This window comes from Balaenoptera acutorostrata, chromosome 5 (genome assembly GCF_949987535.1).
Source record: "Balaenoptera acutorostrata chromosome 5, mBalAcu1.1, whole genome shotgun sequence".
NCBI lineage: Eukaryota > Metazoa > Chordata > Mammalia > Artiodactyla > Balaenopteridae > Balaenoptera > Balaenoptera acutorostrata.
The window spans coordinates 119,591,086-119,612,986 of record NC_080068.1 but is presented as its reverse complement, the minus strand read 5'-3'; positions in this window follow the sequence as shown (position 1 = coordinate 119,612,986).

The following is a 21,901-nucleotide window of genomic DNA, read 5'->3' as shown; positions in this document are numbered from 1 at the left end:
ATGTAATATAGAAATTTACATTTTGACATTTAATGTTAACATAATTAAAATGATGGACTGATGGTGTCTACATCACTTGTATACAATTAAAAAATTATAGAATTATTCATAATTTGTCTGGAATTATGATCATTATCCCTTTTTTAGGATGTTCTATGACTGTGTCTATTTGCAAAATAGTTATGTTTCTGTATCTCTATAAAAGCATATGTACTCTGCTATTTCATAACCCCTGAGCACTTGTGACTGACTTTTTGTCCATGGATTTTACAAAATCCTAACAATGTTAAGAACTAACATTATTGAGCACTAAGAATGCTGCACTCATTATTTCATTTAGTCATTAAAATAACTTGATGAGGAAGAGAACATGCTCCTTTTGCAAGGGAGAATGCTCATGTTGCGTGTGGATAAGTTATTTCCCCAAAATCCCTTTTCTGATAAATGCATGGATGACTTGAAAGCCTGTGCCTTTACGCATTAAGGTATACTACATCCCTACATTGACATGTTCTTTTATTTTTCTAGCCTTATTGTCCTTTTTTTCTTCCCTTCTAGAACTTAATATTTCTCTTATTAAAAAAAAAAAGTTTGAACTACAATGGATAAAAACAATTTATTGAATACTATTGCTAGGATAGTAAATTTATTGATCATATATATGCATATATATACATATATAACATATATATAAACACTATATAGATTTTTCTTTTATAAAATTATTTATTTGCAGTATAAGTTATGTTTTATCAGTAAGTAGCAAAGTGATGGAGACACTAGTTGGCTAATAATTGAAATATTTGCACCCAATAGTCATAAATTGATTTTCACTTACTCTCTTTTAAAAATTTAATTTAAATTTAATGTCCATGTCAGCTTACCCCTGGGATTCTGAAAATCCCATAACCATTTGAAATATAATTTCATTGTTCTTCAGGAACCCTTTCAGCAATCCTCATATTACTTTTTGGATTTATGAATTAAGATGAGCTCTATGTCAACTCATATCAAGACATTGCATTTAAGTCCAGTAAACAGAATTGAAGAGAAAATAAGATGGTACTTAAATAGAGCCATTACACATTTGTATATTATCATTTCAATAACTGATAGCATTAATTAAATGGATATTGTTTTATTTTCAGGAAACATAAGAATGCTCAGAGACCCTGTAATGTAACATCTGTCTGGTGTAGTTTTTAATCATTTCTTCCATTTAAGACCTAAATCTTGCTTACATTTGGAAGACTTGATAATGATGTATTTAGTAGGCATAGAGCAAATTATTCAGATATAAGTTTCTTGACATTCATTATTCAATATTGAAAGGGATTCTGGAGCTGAGAGGAGCCTAGAAATACAAAGTTTTAGTAGAAAAAACTATTAATCTTAATGTAGATTTTAGAGTTTTGCCTTGTAATGATTTTTCCCAACTGACAAACTACTTATACCCAGGAGGCTTGATTAGATCTTTAATTAACTCAATCTGGAAGCTCAATGACCTCTAATTAAATTAAAATTTGTTTCTTCTGGCAGCAAAATAATGAACTTATTCAAATGAGTTTCACAGCTATTCAAAATCAAAACATATTAGAAGCTAATAATGAAGTATGTCAACAGGTATACAACAAACTAGAAAAGAAGCAAGTTCCCCTCTACTTATTAAAATTAAGAGGGTTAAACATTTGATTAGTATAAATGAAGCAAATTGTAAACATCCGTATGTAGTTAATATGAATAAATGAAATGTATCTTTGCAAAAGCACATCAGGAAATCATAAACATTGTAATTATTTTTCTGAATGGTTTCCCTCAAAATCAATTTAGTTTGCTATTGCCTGAAACACTTTTACAAGTGCTATTTTTGAATTGCCTACAAAATCAGTATGTCACATTTGAAAATCGACTATGTATAATCATGCTATGTCCTTTTTTAGTAGGATTTAAACATAAATGTATATGTATAAAAAAAATGCTATGTTCTCTGATGGACCTATTACTCAGATCTAATAATATGAAAACCTCTAATAAACCAATATGTAAAATAATATCAGAGGGAAATAATGCCAGCCTCCATGCATTAAATAAAATGTTTTGTCTTATTGCTTATGACCTTAAATATATTAATTCTTTATTATAAACATTTTCATTTATACTCATTAATTAAGAAATTACTGAGGATAGTGTATTTTTCAAATACTTTAATATTTTCATCTGCTTTATTTGGTTTTTGACTTTAAAAATCACATGTCAACATTTAAGCAAAATAAAAAACAAAGAAATATATTTTAAAAGTTTATCTCTTAATGCCACAACCCAGATACATTCTGTCCTTTTATTTAATATTTTAAATGCTTAGTTTTATTTACAGAAATTTTTCTTCTGGTAAAATTCTTATGAGGGGAGATACACATTTTATATGTACACATGAGTGAGTTTGAAAAAAGCATGTCTATACATGTTCTATTACACAATAAAATATTTCCATCTTCCAGAAATTTATCTAGCTCTTCAATGACTGGTCATGTGTGTGGAAGAATCTACAGAAATTCTTGCATTGGCCCAAGCAGGTCATTTGGACATTTTCATAGACCTATGCCTTATGGTGAGTAACAAGCCCATTGTGCAATTAATCATTAGAATGGTCTATGTCTGTGGCTTGATATACCAACAAATCGTAATATGCTGGCAAAATACAAATGCTAATAACACCAGTTCATGCCAATTTTTTCCCATGTAACTGACTAAACTGAATGAAGTAAATATTTGTTTGCATAGCCAAGGAAATATGGATTTAGCACTTAGAAGAGTAAAATACAGCATCTTGAGGCTAGATGCCCACATATAATTCATTAATTTGGTCCCAGATTTATATCTTGTATATGTTTATCTCATTTAAGTTTATCACCACTAGCTATTTTCACTATTCAGAAATACTGTGAAATTTTGTTCAATACTTCTTCATTCTAAAAATCCAATCATCAAAAAGATAAAAGGGCCTTAACTTCTCTCATATCCCTTGGCATCTCCCCATTCATATTGGAACTGCTTTAATTTTGGCCGCCATCATTTCTCACATGGACAAATATCTGCTTCTAGTCTAACCCATTTCTATTCAGACCTCTCCAGTTCTTCGAGAGTGATCATTATAAAGCACAAATTCAGTTATATCATTTTTAGAAAGAAATCTTTCAATAAATTCCCATCATAAAATACAATCTTCTCAGCATGGCCTATATAATCTGTCCACCACCTGTCTCTCTACCATTATTTCCTGCATCTCTCCTATGGTCTCAGCATTTGAATGATGTATCATTACCTCAAATGCAGGTGTCTCTATAAAGGCTTTTTACTTGTAGCTTATTTTTGCATTTGCTATTTCTGTAGAAATTATCTTCAGTCCCACTACCTCTAGAATAGTCCTGAGTAATGATACAGGAAGAGTTTATATGAATCAGTTAAGTTTGACGTCAAAAAAAGAACAATGTGCTTAAAATAGAAGACTTTTTAGGAACATCATAGAACCTGTAAGAGTTTTTAGATCCACACCCCCCACCAAAACATATATACAAGTTGTACTTATTATTCATAGATCATGAGGTTTTAAAATGTACTATCTATTTTACACTTTACAGTTCATAAATGAACTTGTGAATTCACGTGGTATGGTTTTTATTATTGAAATAGGTATTTCAGGTTACAATATAATTTAATATTTTTTACATGTCATTGCAAAACAGTTAAAATATAGTCAAGACATGGCAGCTTACTCTTCACTTTTTACATTTATCCATTATGTTTTTTCTGATTACATGTTTATGTCCCTAACTTTTTTTTTTTGATATAGTAATTTATTTATTTTTTTAATTCGAGTAAAATTGCTTTACAACGTTGTGTGAGTTTCTGCTGTACATTGAAGTGAATCAGCTATATGTATACCTATATCCCCTCCCTCTGGGACCTCCCTCCCACCTCCCCTCATCCTACCCATATGACCCTTGAATCTTATAAATGTTTTCTTTGGAAAACAAGATTATCCAAACAGACATATGTTATAATTCACAGTTAAAAGCACTGAAGCTTAACCACTATATGTGCTTCCATATGATTTAGGAAGTAGACTTCTCTTTATTACTTTCCTTCTCATGCAGTCTTTAAAGAACTTTGATAAGGAGAATTCCATATCTGTTTCATAAAAAGGGCACAGAGGGTCTTCCCTGGTGGCACAGTGGTTGAGAGTCTGCTTGCCAATGCAGGGGACGCGGGTTCGAGCCCTGGTCTGGGAAGATCCCACATGCCGCGGAGCAACTGGGCCCGTGAGCCACAACTACTGACCCTGCGCGTCTGGAGCCTGTGCTCCGCAACAAGAGAGGCCGCGATAGTGAGAGGCCCGAGCACCGCGATGAGGAGTGGCCCCCGCTTGCCACAACTAGAGAAAGCCCTCGCACTGATACGAAGACCCAACACAGCCAAAAATTAATTAATTAATTAATTAATTAATTTAGTAAAAGGGCACAGAAATTTGTCAACCCAGGCACAGGCATTAGCGTTAGAATATGCTTTAATCCAAGCTATAAGACCTAGGACAAATGAACTTTTCTAAGCTACCATGTTCTCACCTATAAAATGTAGAAAGTTAATGATACCTACTCATTTTGAGGAAACAAAGCCGAAGCCAAGCAGTGCAATAGAAAGTTTAATGTGGGGAACTATTTTTTAAGTGTTGGAAATGGGTAAAAAGACATAATGTGACAGTGAGGCAACACTTTGATCAGCCATAGCAAGAAGCCAATGCCCTAAGTAGAGCTGTGGGGTAGAAGAGAAGGTGAAGGTTCCCTGTCTCTACATCTTGTCATTGTCAACACTTGATATCTTTTGTCTTTTTAATATTCACTCTAACAGATGTGAGGTGATATCTCCCTGTGGTATTAACTTGCATTTCCCTGATGATTAGTGATGTTGAGCATTTTTTCATGTACCCATTAGCCATTTGTATTTCTTCTTTGGAAAAATGTCTATTCAGTTCCTTTGACCATTTTTAATTGAATTATAGTTAACAAACACTGTATTACATACTTGAAACTTGCTAAGAGACCAGACCTTAAATGTTTCATCACAAAAAGAAAAAAGAGAGACGGTGAGGAACAGAGCCCAGGAGTCAGAAGCTGTTTGTTAAGAGCTCGAACTCTGGAGAGGATGTCACTGCCAGAACCAGTGCCTGCAGCAGAAAGAAGGGGGAGAGAAACCCAGTCTCTTCACCTCCTGCACTCCAATTTCCTGCAAGTGCTCTCAGAAGCAAAACTTCTCCAGAAGCCATTTGGTGAGTGCTGGGAAAATATGCTTTAGAGTTGTATCCTCTGTAATACAGATTACAACAAGGGAACATGTAGGTGATGGATTTGAGCAGAAAAACAGGCACACGACGAGCACAGCAGGATGTTCAAAAATTCATGCAACCATTTTCTTAATGACAGGCATTCACTTTCTTTCCTTTTGCCACTCTGAACAAAGCTAGATTAAACATGTTTCCATTTATGTGCTTTTTCTTTCAATTCTATATTAATGTTTCAGAGATGAGGACTTTGGGGATCATAGGATATATTTCCTTTTCAAAATTTCATAGGTATAGATTTTCAAGCATCTGTCATAATTTACTTTTACTCGAGCAATGCCAACAATATTATATATTATCACTTTAAAAATATTTTTCAAAATATTTAAAGTAGTATTAACTTTATGCTATGGTTTGCATTTTATCTGAACTTCTCAGAAAGTTAAATATGTTTTCATAAGTTTTATGACCATTTAAAAAGTTAATCTGCTAAGAATTGTTCATTTTACTTTTGACTTCCAGTCTTTGTATCATCAGTGTATAAGGACTCAATTAACCCTTTATCTCTTATATGTATATTATTATATTCTGAACATTTCTTGCCTTTTTAGGTTATTTTGACCATATCCAAATATTAACTGTATTATTAAATACATTAATTGTTTTATACTCTGGGCCTTTTGTCTAGAAATGTTTACCCATTTTTTAGTTTAACATTTTAAATATTTTCTTAGGATTTTTACTATATAGAGTTAATTTCCAAGATTATTTTTGTATAGTAAGAAAAATAGTGAGTTTACAATTATTTTTAAAGGTTTTTAGAGTTTTGTCAGTTATTTTTAATATAACCTTTATTTCCCTCTAAATTAAAATATCACCTATCTCATACATTATATGTTCAAATACCTAGGCATTTATTATTGGGTATTCTCTACTGTTTTGATTATCTATTTGTCTATACATCTGTTAATCTCATTGTTTTAAAAGGTTTATGTAGGCATAAGTAACATAGCATAACATTCAATGATTTTTCTATTATATATGGTGTCATGAAACCCTCAGCACAATATATATTAGAATATTTCCATCTGCCCAAAATGAATTCGTATTTCCTTTTGCAGTCAAAACCTGTTCCTAGCACCAGTCACAGGGAGCTACTAATCTGCGTGCTATCTCTATAAAATTGACTTTTCAGGATATATCATGTATATGGAACTATACAATGTGTAGGTTTTGTGTCTAGCATCTTTAACTTAGCACAATGTTTTTGAGATTCATCCATTTTGCAGCTTCTTTCAGTAGTTTAAAAAATTTTAATATTGCCGAATGGTATCACATTTTATGTATATACCATCTTTTATTTATCCATTCACCACTAAATAGGCATTTGGATTGCTTTAAAATATTAGTTATTATGAATATCACATTAGTTAAATTAGTGTACAACTCTTTGTGTGCACATGAGTTTTGATTTCTCATAGGTAGACTCCTAGGAGTGGAATAGCTGGATCTTAGGGTAAGTTTATATTTAACTTTTTAAGAAACTGCCAAAATATTTTCCAGAGCTGGTATCATTTTACATTTCCTCCAGTATTGTAGGAGGGTTCCAGTTTCTTCACATCCTGGCCAATACTAGTTATTATCTGTCTTTTTAATATTGCCATTCTACAGAGAGTGAAGTAGTGTCTCATTATGGTTTTAAGTTGTAATTATCTAATTACTAAAAACGTTAAGTTTCTTTCCATGTGCTTATTAGTCATTCAAATTTATTTGGTGAAATGTTAATTCAAATATCTCACAAATTTTTATTTGATCTTTTTTTTTATGATTTGAGTTGGATATATTCTTTAAATGCTTTAGATACAGTCCTTTAACAGATATGATTTTCAGGTCAGTGACTTGTCTTCTCATTCCTCTAATTGTGTCTATTAAGGCATATACTTTTTAAATTTAGATGAATAACAATTGATCAAAATTCCTTTTATGAGTTAAGAACTATTTGCTTAACCCAAGTTACAAAGATTTCTTACTATGATTTATTCTAGAATTTCTAAAGTTATAGCTTTTACATTTAGGTATATGATCCATTTTTAGTTAATATTTATGTATGATGTGAGGTAAAGGTCTAAATTATATTTTATTTATGTATTTACTTATTTACATATATGATGTCCAATTGACCCACAAAACTCTACCATTTGTGAAATAACTATCTTTCCCACATTGAACTGCCTCAGCAACTGTGTCAAAAGTCAATTGGCCATCATTTTGGTTTTAGGATCAGTTTGTAGATTTCTGCAAAAAATAACTCTGCTGAAATTTTAATAGGGATTGTGTAGACTCTATCAATTTGGGAAAAATTTCATCTTAACAATATTAAGTATCCCAATTTTTGAATATGCAATGTCTCTCTATACTATTTATTTAGATTAGAGGTTGGCAAACTATGGCTTACTATCAATTTTGTTATGTGTTTTTGCATATTTAATGCTTAAAATGATTACTTACATACTTTTATAATAACCTTGATTTTGCTTCTTGGCTGGAAAAGTCTTTGGTTTGTTTGTTTTCTCAGAACTTTAAGAAAATATTTGCTTAAACTGGATTTAGATCTTCCTTAATTTCTTTCATAAATGCTTTGGGGGTTACTCTTTATAAGACTTGCTCACATTTGTCAAAGTTTTCTTAAGTATTTTATTTTTGGATGCTGTTGTGCACTGAAAAGTTTTTTTTAATAGATTTTTTATTGTGTAAGCAGCTTTTGGCGGGAAAGAGCTCTTTTCAGGAGGCTCCTTTTGTCTTGTCACTAACCTTAAATCAGGCACCACTATGCTCTACTCATCTCCAGCCCAAGCACACCTTTCCAAGCTTTTGATCATATAATACATTGCCCAACCTGTTGGTTCTTTCTGTAGATCAAAGAAGGAGAAATGAAGAGTAAGTAATTAACTGATGACCAGATCTTTTCCTAGCTTCCCCTTCAGTAATCTCATGAACAAACCGCGTGAACAAGACAGCATCTAAGGAAAGATCACAAGAAGTCAACAAGCCAGCAACGCAGTGGGGGATGCAACAACTCTGATCCTCTATCTCAGTGATTAACTGAGATTACTTCTCTTTTTCCCTTTAAAAATGTTCATGGTCAAGAAGAATCTTTGAAGATGATTTTTGGGGGACACCGAGTCCACCATCTTCCCAGATCACTGGTATTCTGATTAAAAGGAACTTTCTTTTCTACCAGCATTTGCCTCTCTCTCAGGTATTTATATGAGTGGCAAGTAGCCGGACCTCAGTTTGGTAATAATTGTTCAGTGCTAGTGTATAGTAATGCAATTGGTCTTGTATACTGATTTTGTATCCTTAAACTTTGGTGAACTTTTTTCTTAGTTTTAGTAGGTTTATTTATTTATTTATTTTTCATGTGTGTGGGGGGGGGGTTGATTCCTTAGTATATTCTACATGCAGGATGAGGTTGTCCGTAATAAGAAGTTTATTTCTTCCTTTCTAATATGGATGTTTTAAAATTCTTTTTTTTTTCTTTTTCTTTTTGTTTGTTTCACTTAATTGCACTTAGTGGAACATTCAGTACAACGTTGAACTGAGTGGAGAGAGAAAATATCTTTACCATGTTTTCTATTTTAGCAGAAAGCATTTAATCTTTGATCAGTTAGTATGGTATTATCTGTAGGCTTTACATAGGTGGTCATTATTAGCTATCTTGAACTTATTTATACTTATTTCTTTGAAGTCTTTGTCTGCTAATTCTAATATTAGGGCTTCTTTCAAATAGTTTCTGTAAACTATCGATACTTCTTTCTTTCATATGTCACCCTTTATTTCTTCTTTGAATTATCATATTATTTTGTTCAGAATTGGACATTTTAGATAATATCTTATAGCAACTATGGATTCAGATATCCTCTGGGGTGGTGGTGGTTGTTGTTTGTGTGCTTGTGTTTTGTTGTAGTGATTTCCCTCATTTAATTCTGTAATGTCTGTCTCCAGCATACCTTGTAGTAAGCCAATGACTGACCAGAGACTGTGTTCAAACACTGTGAGCCAGTAAAGTTTCCATCCATTTCTGATAGATCTGTTCATGGATCAGGGAATGCACTCAAAGTTCAGGCTGTTGACAAATCTGCACAAGCTTTACTCTTTGCTGAGGTCCTTCTTGTGCTGAACCTCTACATGCATGGGTTTCACATTGAGTCTGGGATATGTGAATAGCTAGAGCTCTGTGCTAGGCTGAATAGTCCACCCAAAGATGCCCATGTTCTAATCCCTCAGAATCTGCTAATATGTTAACTTACATGGTAAAGAGAACTTTGCAGATGTGATCCAGTTAAGGATCTTGAAATGGGGAGATTATCCTGGATTGTCCAGGTGGGTCCAATATCATCACATAGATCCTTAGAAGAGGGAGGCAGGAGGATCAGAGTCAAAGAGAAGAAGACAATGTGACAGGAGAAACAGATTGGAGTGATACCACCCCAAGCCAAGGAATGCCCAGAACATTTACAAGCTGGAAGACCTAAGGAATGACTTTTCTGCGGAGCTTCTGAAAGGAACTAACCTAGTAACACTATGACATTAGCCTAAGAGACAGATTTTGGACTTATGACCTTCAGAACCAATAAGACAATATATTTTTGTTATTTTAAGACCTGTGTTTGTGGTAATTTGTTACAGCAGAAATAGGAAACCAGTAGTGACCATTTCTGTTCTCTCCTGTCCATGGATGCACTTTGGCACATGTGCACAGCTTCTCAGATCACTAGACATATGTGGGGGTTATCAAGGTCAACTATAGCTACTATATTCCCTGGATATTATCAAATGGTAATTACAGATATTTAATAGTATGTTTTAATTTTCAGTAATGTAAATTCAACATATTATTCATATGTGTTATTAAGCATTGACTTTGACAGACATATATTTATCTACATGATTTTTAGATAAATTATTTTCTGACTATTATGATGTATATATGGGCATATTTTGGTCACAGTAATTGTCCTAGTAATTGTCAGTCTGTTATAACAGAATACCATAAACTGTGGGGCTTATAACACAAAAAATATATATATATATATATTTTTTTTTTAATCATAGTTCTGTAGGCTGTGAAGTCCAAGATGCAGATTCAGTGTTTGGTAAGAACCTACTTTTAGTTCATAGATGACTGTCTTTTCACTGTAATCTCACATGGTAGAGTAGGCAGGGAGCTTTCTTGGATCTCTTTTATGAGGGTACTGATCCCATTTATAAGGGCTCTACTATCATGACCTAATCACTTCCCAAATGGCCACTTCTAAATTCCATCATTTTGGGGATTGGGTTTCAATATATCAGTTTTAGGAGGTTTCAGTTTATAGCAGTAATGCTTCAAAATGGCACTATATGCCCATGTAGTCAAAACCTAAAGCAGTTCCAATATATTAAAGTAAATAAAATCACTTATCTTTGAAAGTACCAAATAATTCAGCAAACAATTGTTCTACTGACTTTGTTTTCAACCAATATAATTTAAAAGAATTTCCTGTATATAGATTTATTAATGATAGGGTCAGTAGATATGCCATCTAGAGAACTAAAAATCATAAAGAATGATACTCTAAAAAAGCCTATGTGGATATAAATATATATTGATCATTGTAGAAGAAATTGTACTTTTAACTCTTCAGATGGGTTACAGTTTGTTAATGAATAGACATAGTTAGGAAAAGCTCTTAGTAAAAGCAAATTAGACTAAATTTTAGTAACTAAGACTCTTTGAGAGCTTTAGAGAAAAGTTTTATCTTTAACACATACTTGACATATAAGGAGAGAAATCATTTAGTAGCCAAACTGTGAGATTAAGGGAGAGAAGAGTAAAACATAACATGAAGAGACACATTTTTGTCATTCAATTTTACTATAAAAATCATAGACTTGGGCCCTTTTCTTCTGTACTTTTACCCTTTATCTACACGAAGTTATTTAACCCCATGGTTTTAAGAAACATCCATGTAATATTGGCTCCCAATTTAATTTCCATCCCACTCTTCTTGAGGTTCAAATCAAACTGTCTAGGTCATTCATGTATAGATGCCCACGGTAAGAGCCTCTGATGAGACCAACTGGAAAAAATCTGCTAATCCAGTCTGCACCATCCAGACTGCCACAACTGCTGCCTGGGCCAAAAATCACACTGGACATAGAAAAACATATACCATTATATCCTGGGCACAAAGTAAAGGACTCCATGTTTCGATGCAAAGTCTACAACTGAATGCCAGATTGGGACTACTGTCAAAATTTAACCTGTTTGTCTCATGATGGATAAACCCACATTACATATGACACTGCCCCCAACCTCTTCTAGAAGATAAACTATGGTAGGCCTTTGTTCCCTCTCAGGGCTATTAATGGTGCCTCACCTCTGCTGACTTTTTTTCATGTTATGATGCTGCTAATCCAAACCAATTGGCCAATTTCTGTCACAAACATATGACCACTGGAACTAATCTCTGTCATCTGTTTGTTTTCCCAGACCATTTGCAGCCTGACATGGTATGCCTATTATCGCAAAAGCCACTCAGCAATGGGCCATAGCCAAGGTATAACATGAACCCACCACAATCCCTACTATCCACAAGCACTTGGTATCTCTGAGAGTTTGATCTCCTCAAATATCAACTTGAAAGAACTTCTAGCCTTTCTACCCTCACCTCTTTCTCTTCCACACACCTTACTAATGACATTTTTATTTCAGTTAATGTGGCTGTCCCAGAAAGCAATCATCTCCTTTCAGGTGCTTCTCAGGTAATGATCAGAATGAAAGAGATAGGGGATAATACACTTTGAAAATTCAGAGTTTTATGCTAGCCATTGCTGGGCATAATGCACTTTTCTTTCCCCCAACTTAAACCCATGGCCACACTGCTGGGCCAAAAGGAAGGACAGAGGATTTAAACTTCATTCTGGATACATTTTCTAAAAATGCAGTTATAATAACTTTGCACTTGCCTCATCTACATGAAAAGTCTGGGTGTAAATAGGTGATTGAAATTACAGGTAATGCATGAGAAACACAGATTTTGTGGTGGTGAATGGTGTAAAAGTAAATAAAAATCGAACATGGTAAAGAAATAATTCTCCCTGTTGAAAATGAGATCGCCCTTCTTTTCTTAGGGACTTTTTTAGAAAATATGTGAATTGCAAGTTATTTCTCTGTCTCTTTGCAATGTATGTAAACCTTTTGAAAAGCTAAATCAGGCTCTTGCCAGCTTTAAGGCTCAGAAAGGCTTTTCTCAAGGGCCTATTCACCATCTCTTTCAAATGCAATCATTAAAGAAGCTAGACTCCCTATCTTCCAGTTTCTGTGGAAGGATAGGAGCCTAACTCCTTCAGGTGTCTGCCTCCAAGATGCAAAACTGTCTCCTATCACAAAGATACCAAAAGTTTATTTTTCCTTTGGATAAAGTCAATTAGGTAACATAGACGGTCATCCGAGTTACCAAGTAAAGTTAAGATGAGCTGTGTGTGATAAATGGTGTTGTTGAATCCTCTTACATATGCATTCTCAAGATCAACAGTAACTAGTTCGAGTAGTAGGACTTGTATTTGCTTGGTATACAAAATGGTGAGATTTATTTGTCTTTGAAAATTTTTAGCAGATTGCCTGTGATGTGCATCACATTCTGGTTTAATGCTTATTCAATAATAAAAATTTCTTTCTCTTCTACCTTTGTAGAGGCATTTTCTGTTTGGGAAGGAGATTTTAATTTTTATTATATTTTCCAAACAATGGAGATAAAAATTCTGGCAACTAGGGAGGAAAGAACATGCTATGTCCCAGGTGGTAAGGGAGTGAGAGAGTGACATTCATAATCTCTTTTGGAATGGCTGCTGGAGCCTTTCTCACAAAGGAAAACACAATGATATCTCTCTCTCAAACCATTACAAGCATCTTAAATTTAATGGAGTGCTGGTCTGTCATTCTTTCCAGATGGCTTTAACAATGATTCAATCACTATTCCTCTTAACTTTGACAAGAAGTATATTGAAAATAGCAGCAAATAGTGTCAAACTCTGCACCTCTAACACAAAGCACTTGTCAATAGCACCAGGTGTCTTCCCTATCCCCACTTACTGTTTCTCAATCACTTTGTAGGGTGGACACATGCCCTTTGGCTGGTGGCATGGGCAAATAGAACAGATTTAACTGATTTCAGTCCGGCAGTTCTAAACACAAGAACCAAGCTCAATAGTCTGATGTAAATTGAGAATCCTAAGACTCACCATCTGGCTCGGAGGCCACACTGGATACATTGGCATAACATGCCTTCCAACAGATGTAGGTCTCATTGTGGGTCCTCATGAGTTATACATAACAATATCTTTCCAATGGCACTGTGTATGTACATAGGACTTTACATTATGTGTTGAAACCAGGGGTGTTAACTTCTCTTCAAAACACTGGGCCTTAAACACTATGTGTGGTCATAAGAGACCTTAATTGTTTAAGAAATACAATGAATCGTGTAATACTAACATGATTATGGCATTAACTATAAAATTAAGCCACCCTTCTGTACCTGGATTAACGTCTCAGGCCTAGGGAAAGAGTCAATAGAGAAACTTAAGGTTAAAGCTATCTGACTTTCTAAGCTAAATCCTGATGTTTTATGGGATTTGTTCAGCTGGTTGGCTCTGGGACACTGGGTGGCATTGCCGTGGTCAAAAGTGCAAGTTGGTTTCATCCTTAGCCACTTGAAGCCAGGTTGAGAGTAGCTTTAATTAAATGTTGTTGGTCAGATTATCAAAGTGTCTGAGGGAGAAGTACACTCATGGGAAAATCTGTCAGAAACCAAGATGGCACAGAAGTGAGGGTAGATATTATTGGGAAAATCCCCCAGGGATCTCTAGCATGTCTGTATATCTTGCAAACAAAGCACTCCTGCTCTTTTGTTCTGGATTATCTTTCAAATATAGTTATAAAGGGCAGATTTGTTTACTATCTAGTGTAGTAAATATAAGTCTCCTTCTGGGAAAATGGTCAGGCAAATTTGTTGCAGCACATTATGAACATTTGGGTTCATTAAGCCCAGGGTTCCTCAACTGTGATGTAAGTCCACTGCACATACAGCATCTACCTGGGCTCCTCTGCATCACCTCATGTAGGACTTGGGGGTAAGGGGAACCAACAGGAACATGACACTCATATTACTTGCTATGTCATGAGTAATACAGTTCTTGTCTCCAACCTAAGAGTCTCCTGTATTCTTCCAGCATTCATCAAACTGTTGCAAGTTTACCTTCTTTAGACTGAAGTAGGGCAAAATCTGAGACCCTTCACAATTCCAACCAACTCTCCGATGGTAAGCTTAGAAATCCTAATAAATGTTCTACAAAGGAAGATTTTAAATGCCATATTGAAAATATTATATTTCATTACTTAGGCAGGAAAGCATCACTGCCTATTTCTAATATGGGAACTAATCAACTTTGAGTTGTGCTTTCAGAAGATTCATGTAGTAATGGTAACTAGAAGGATATGGAAAAAAAAATGAGACTTGCCTCATGGATGACTGTTAGAAGACATTTGCTGTAATCCAGGATAGAGTTAACAGTGGTCAATATAAACCATAGTCCTAAACAGAAGGAGCTCCTCTTCCATTTTACTTTACCTTTTGTTATATAAAACATGATTTAATGAGATGAATAATTGATATTGGAATGATGTGTTGGTGGGTTCATTCATACTTAGTTCAAATTCCTAATAAAACATGATGGCTCTTTACATACATTAGAATGATTGATATAGCTGATTCAATTAGCTGAAGCATTTCATTACAAAATTTAAATGTAAATATATCATTTTCAAAAGTTAGATTTGCATCTGTTGTTTTGAATATTTTACACCCCTTTGGAATAAGTTCATGCTATCAGATAAACAGTAAATATTCTGAATTCAGTTGACTGTTATCTTTATTAAATCCAACTATGACTAAATAGTAAAAGATATGAACCACTATACCCCCCCCAATAAATCATTACAATTAGTCACAGATAAAACTCACATGCTCTAATATCTTTGAGTAGTCACCTAGTTTCAACTTATTGGTAAAGGGAGTAAAATAAAAGGTGTTTTGTGGAAGAAAAACTGAGAATATCAAAAATAGATGAAATACAACTATGATTAAAGAATAATGAACTTTAGCAGTAGGAGTTATAATAATAATATCTATGGAATCAGTAATTTATTTCTTACGTGTTTTCACTACATGAAAAACATATTGTACATCAGTAAAAATATATCAAAAAAACCTGATGTGGTTATATTGTATTTTTAAATCTGTTTTACTAGGCTTTTGGAGAAATAGTTCAATTGAGTCATGATAAACTTTTTTTGCTCCTCAAATTTTCTCTTTTTTTTTTCATTATAAGGAACAATGCTTCCTTACTCCCTAATATATAGCATTGGATAGTATGCTTCATATTTATGAAAAAATCTGTAAACTAGGAATAGAGGGAAACAATCTCAACTTGATAAAGACTACAAAAAACCTAGAGTTAACACCATACTCAATGTTGAGAAACTCAGATGTTTCCCACTAAGATCAGGTAAAAAGCAAGGATGTGTACTTTCCCTGCTCCTTTTAAACAATAAGCTGAAAGTCCTTTCTAATGCAATAAGGCAAGAAAATAAAGTTATAGAGATTGGGAAGAAAGGATAGAACTGTCTTTGTCTACAAATGACATAATTGTGTACATAGAAAATCTGAAAAAATTGACAGAAAAACTCCTGGAACTAATATGCAATTATAACGAGGTTGCAGGATAAAAGATTAATATACAGAGGGCCATATCTCTTGCACCCATGGCTGACAGCTTTTCTGCATATTTGGTGCCACCAGGGCTCCCATGATCCAAGCAGTCATACCACCTCTGTGCCCTGTCCTCTACGGGGCAGACCCAAGAGCCCCAAGACAGCCTCAGGACCAGACTCCTGTGTGTGGGCCACACACAGAGGTGAGGATAAAACCAAAGCTGAACCCCAGGGATGGGGTGACTAAGGAAGAAGATCAAAAATCTTTCCATCAGCTGTACAAGCTGCAGATTAAATCCCCACGATCAGTTAGGTAGACCCTGTGTCTATGGAATATCTGAGTAGACAATGAATGTTCCCACAAATGAAAACAGGCTAGCTCTGGCAGCTGTGGAATTTGGGGGCAAGCACACGCAGGAATTGGGCCAGATCAGAGTTTGAGGGATCCCCACAGGGCCCACAGCAGGTCCAGAGACCAGCCCAGAGGCAAAGGACAGCCTCTTGAGGAGGTGGAGGTGGGCTGTGGCTCATGGCATGTGCAAGGACACTTGTAGGGGAGTCTGCAGAGAAACATAATTATTACTATTAATTTTACTATGTTTTGATTCATTCTGTTGTTGGTTCTGCCTTTTGTTTTTTGTCTGTTTTTTCTTTCTTTTTTGTTTGTTGTTTTAGTACTTTTTAAAGTTAGTTTTTTGGGATCTCCATGTTTTAAAACATATTTTTAATTTTTTTGATATATTTCTATTTTTACTTTCCTTTTCTGTTGTTGTGTTCTTTTCCCTTATTTTCTTCTTCTTCTTTTTCTTTAATATATATACTTTTTTGTATTTCCATTTCTACTTTGCTTTTCTGTTGTCCTGTGTTTTTTCCCTTTTTATTTTATTATTGATTTTAATCAGTTTAAATCGGTTTGTTCTGTTTTCTTGCTTTATTCTGCAGTTGGCACACTGCTTTGGTTTTGTTTTTCAGTTATGTACTTTTGTTAGTTTCAATCCTAATTGTTTGATTTCGTTTTTGGGTTCTTATATTTGGTTGTTCTCTTGCTTTTTGTTTTATTTGGTTCTGTTTTGTGTGTGTGCATGTTTCCTTATTTCTAATTTTGTTTGTTTGATTTTACTTTTTACCATTTGCCTGGTGTTTTGTTAGCTTTTTTTTTTTTTTTTAATCCCCTTTATTGCTGGGATGAGCGACTTGCGGGGTCTTGGATCCTTGACTGGAAGTCGGGCCTGAGGCTCTGGGGTGGGAGCACCAAGTCCAGAATGCTAGACCACTAGAGAATTCCTGGCCCCAGGGAAGATTAATCGCTGAGAACTCTCACAGAGGCCTCTATCTGAATCCAAAACCTGGCTCCACCCAACTGCCAGCAGATCCTGGTGCTGGACACCTCACACCAAACAACAAACAAGACAGGAACACAAAACCACCCATCAACACACAGACTACCTAAAGTCATACTAAGTTCACTGACACCCCAAAACACACCACCTGACATGGCCCTGCTCATCAGCGGGAAAAGACTCAGCTGCACCCACCAGAAATTAGGCATCAGTCCCTCCCATCAGGAAGCCTACACAAGAAACTGGACCAACCCCACCACCAGGATGGAGAACAGAAGCAAAAGGAATTACGACCCTGAAGCCTGGGGTAAGGAGACCTCAAATACTGTAAATTAGACAAAATTAGAAGACAGAGAAATATCTTCTAATTGCATTGAGTGCACCAACATTCAAATTATAGGCGTCCCAGAAGAAGAAGAAAAAAAGAAATGGTCTAAGAAAATATTTGAAGAGATTAGAGTTGAAAACTTCCCCAACATGGGAAAGGAAATAGTCAATCAAGTCCAGGAAGCACAAAGAGTCCCATACGGGATAAACCCAAGGAGAAAAATGCTGAGATACATATTAATCAAACTAACAAAAATTAAACACAAAGAAAAAAATTAAAAGCAGCAAGGGAAAAGCAACAAACAACACACAAGGGAATCCCCATAAGGTTATGAACTGACCTTTCAGCAGAAACTCTACAGGCCAGAAGGGAGTGGTAGGACATATTTAAAGTGATGAAAGGGAAAAAACTACAACCAAGTTTACTCTACCCAGGAAGGATCTCATTCAGATTCAATGAAGAAATCAAAAGCTTTACAGACAAGCAAAAGCTAAGAGAATTCAGCACCACCAAACCAGCTTTACAGCAAATGCTAAAGGAACCTCTCTAGGCAGGAAACACAACAGAAGGAAAAGACTTAAGAAAATGGTAATAGGAGCATACATATCAACAATTACCATAAATGTAAATGGATTGAAGGCCCCCACCAAAAGACACAGTCTGGCTGAATGGATACAAAAACAAGACCCATATGTATCCTGTCTACAAGAGACCCACTTCAGATCCAGGGACACATACAGACAAAGTGAAGGGATGGAAAAAGATATGCCATGCAAATGGAAATCAAAAGAAAGCTGGAGTAGCAATATGCATATCAGACAAAATAGACTTTAAAATAAAGACTATTACAAGAGACAAAGAAGGACACTACATAATAACCAAGGGATCAATCCAAAAGAAAATATAACAGCTGTAAATATCTATGCACCCAACATAGGAGCACCTCAGTACATAAGGCAAATGCTAACAGCCATAAAAGGGGAAATCGACAATAACACAATAATAGTAGGGGACTTTAACACCCCACTTATACCAATGGACAGATCATCCAAACAGAAAATAAATAAGATAGCACAAGCTTTAAATGACACATTAGTTCAGATGGACTTAATTGATATTTATAGGTCATTCCATCCAAAAACATCAGAATACACTTTCATCTCAAGTGCACACAGAATATTCTCCAGATCACATCTTGGGTCATGAATCAAGCCTCAATAAATTGAAGAAAATTGAAATCGTATCAAGCATCTTTTCTGACCACAATGCTATGAGATTAGGTATCGATTACAGGAAAAAATCTGTAAAAAATACAAACACATGGAGGCTAAACAATATGCTACTAAACAACCAAGAGATCACTGAAGAAATCAAACAGGAAATCAAAAAATATCTAGAAATAAATGACAATGAAAACATGATGATCCAAAACCTATACATGCAGCAAAAGCAGTTCTGAGAGGGAAGTTTATAGCAATACAATCCTACCTCAAGAAACAAGAAACATCTCAAATAAACAACCTAACTTTATACCTAAAGCAATTAGACAAATAAGAACAAAAAAAACCCCCTAAAGTTAGCAAAAGGAAAGAAATCATAAAGATCAGATCAGAAATAAATGAAAAAGAAATGAAGGAAACAATAGCAAATATCAATAAAACTAAAGGCCGGTTCTTTGAGAAGAGAAACAAAATTGATAAACCGTTAGCCAGACTCAACAGAAAAAAAAAGAAGAAACAAATCAACAAAATTAGAAATGAAAAAGGAGAAGTAACCACTGACACTGCAGAAATACAAAGGATCATGAGAGACGACTACAAGCAACTATATGCTAATAAAATGGAAAACCTGGAAGGAATGGACAAATTATTAGAAAAGCACAACCTTCCAAGACTGAACCAGGAAGAAATAGAAAACATGAACAGGCCAATCACAAGAACTGAAATTGAAGCTGTGATTAAAAATCCTCCAACAAACAAAAGCCCACGGCCAGATGGCTTCACAGGCGAATTCTATGAAACATTTAGAGAAGAGCTAACACCCATCCTTCTCAAACTCTTCCAAAATATAGCAGAGCAAGGAACACTCCCTAACTCATTCTATGAGGCCACCATCACCCTGATACCAAAACCAGACAAAGATGTCACAAAGAAAGAAAATTACAGGCCAATATCACTGATGAACATAGATGCAAAAATCCTCAACAAAATACTAGCAAACAGAATCCAACAGCACATTAAAAGAATCATACACTATGATCAAGTGGGGTTTATCCCAGGAATGCAAGGATTCTTCAGTATATGCAAATCAATCAGTGTGATACACCATATTAACAAATTGAAGGATGAAAACCATATGATAATCCCAAAAGATGCAGAAAAAGCTTTTGACAAAATTCAACACCCATTTATGATAAAAACTCTCCAGAAAGTGGGCATAGAGGGAACCTACCTCAACATAATAAAAGCCATATATGACAAATCCACAGCCAACATCGTTCTCAATGGTGAAAAACTGAAACCATTTCCTCTAAGATCAGGAACAAGACAAGGTTGCCCACTCTCACCACTGTTATTCAACATAGTTTTGGAAGTTTTAGCCATGGCAATCAGAGAAGAAAAAGAAATAAAAGGAATTCAAATTGGAAAAGAAGAAGTAAAACTGTCACTGTTTGCAGATGACATGGGACTATGCATAGAAAACCCTAAAGATGCCACCAGAAAACTACTAAAGCTAATCAATGAATTTGGTAAAGTAGCAGGATACAGAATTAATGCACAGAAATCTCTTTCATTCCTATACACTAACAATGAAGAATCAGAAAGAGAAATGAAGGAAACACTCCCATTTACCACTGCAGCAAAAAGAATAAAATACCTAGGAATACACCTACCTAAGGAGACAAAAGACCTGTATGCAGAAAACTATAAGACACTGATGAAAGAAATTAAAGATGATACAAACAGATGGAGAGATATACCATGTTCTTGGATTGGAAGAATCAACATTGTGAAAATGACTCTACTACCCAAAGCAATCTACAGATTCAGTGCAATCCCTATCAAACTACCAATGGCATTTTTCACAGAACTAGAACAAAAAATTTCGCAATTTGTATGGAAACACAAAAGACCCCGAATGGCCAAAGCAATTTTGAGAAAGAAAAACGGAGCTGGCGGAATCAGGCTCCTGAACTTCACACTATACTACAAAGCTACAGTAAGCAAGACAGTATGGTACTGGCACAAAAACAGAAATATAGATCAATGGAACAAGATAGAAAGGTCAGAGATAAATCCATGCACACATGGTCACCTTATCTTTGACAAAGCAGCCAACAATATACAATGGAGAAAAGACAGCCTCTTCAATAAGTGGTGCTGGGAAAACTGGACAGCTACAGGTAAAAGAATGAAATTAGAACACTTCCTAACACCATGCACAAAAATAAACTCAAAATGGATTAAAGACCTAAATGTAAGGCCAGACACTATAAAACTCTTTGAGGAAACCATAGGCAGAACAGTTATGGCATATATCACAGCAAGATCCTTTTTGACACACTTCCTAGAGAAATGGAAATAAAAACAAAAATAAACAAATGGGACTTAATGGAACTTAGAAGCTTTTGCACAGCAAAGGAAACCATAAACAAGACGAAAAGACAACCCTCAGAATGGGAGAAAATATTTGCAAACAAAGCAACTGACAAAGGATTAATCTCCAAAATATACAAGCAGCTCATACAGCTCATTATCAAAAAAACAAACAACCCAATCCAAAAATGGGCGCAATTCCTCAATAGACATTTCTCCAACAAATACGTACAGATTGCCAACAAACACATGAAAGGGTGCTCAACATCACTAATCATTAGAGAAATGCAAATCAAAACTACAGTGAGGTATCACCTCAACTGGGTCAGAATGGCCGTCATCAAAAAATCTGCAAACAATAAATGCTGGAGGGTGTGGAGAAAGGGAACCCTCCTGTACTATTGGTGGGAATGTAAATTGATAGAGCCACTATGAAGAATAGTATGGAGGTTCCTTAAAAAACTAAATATAGAACTACCATATGAC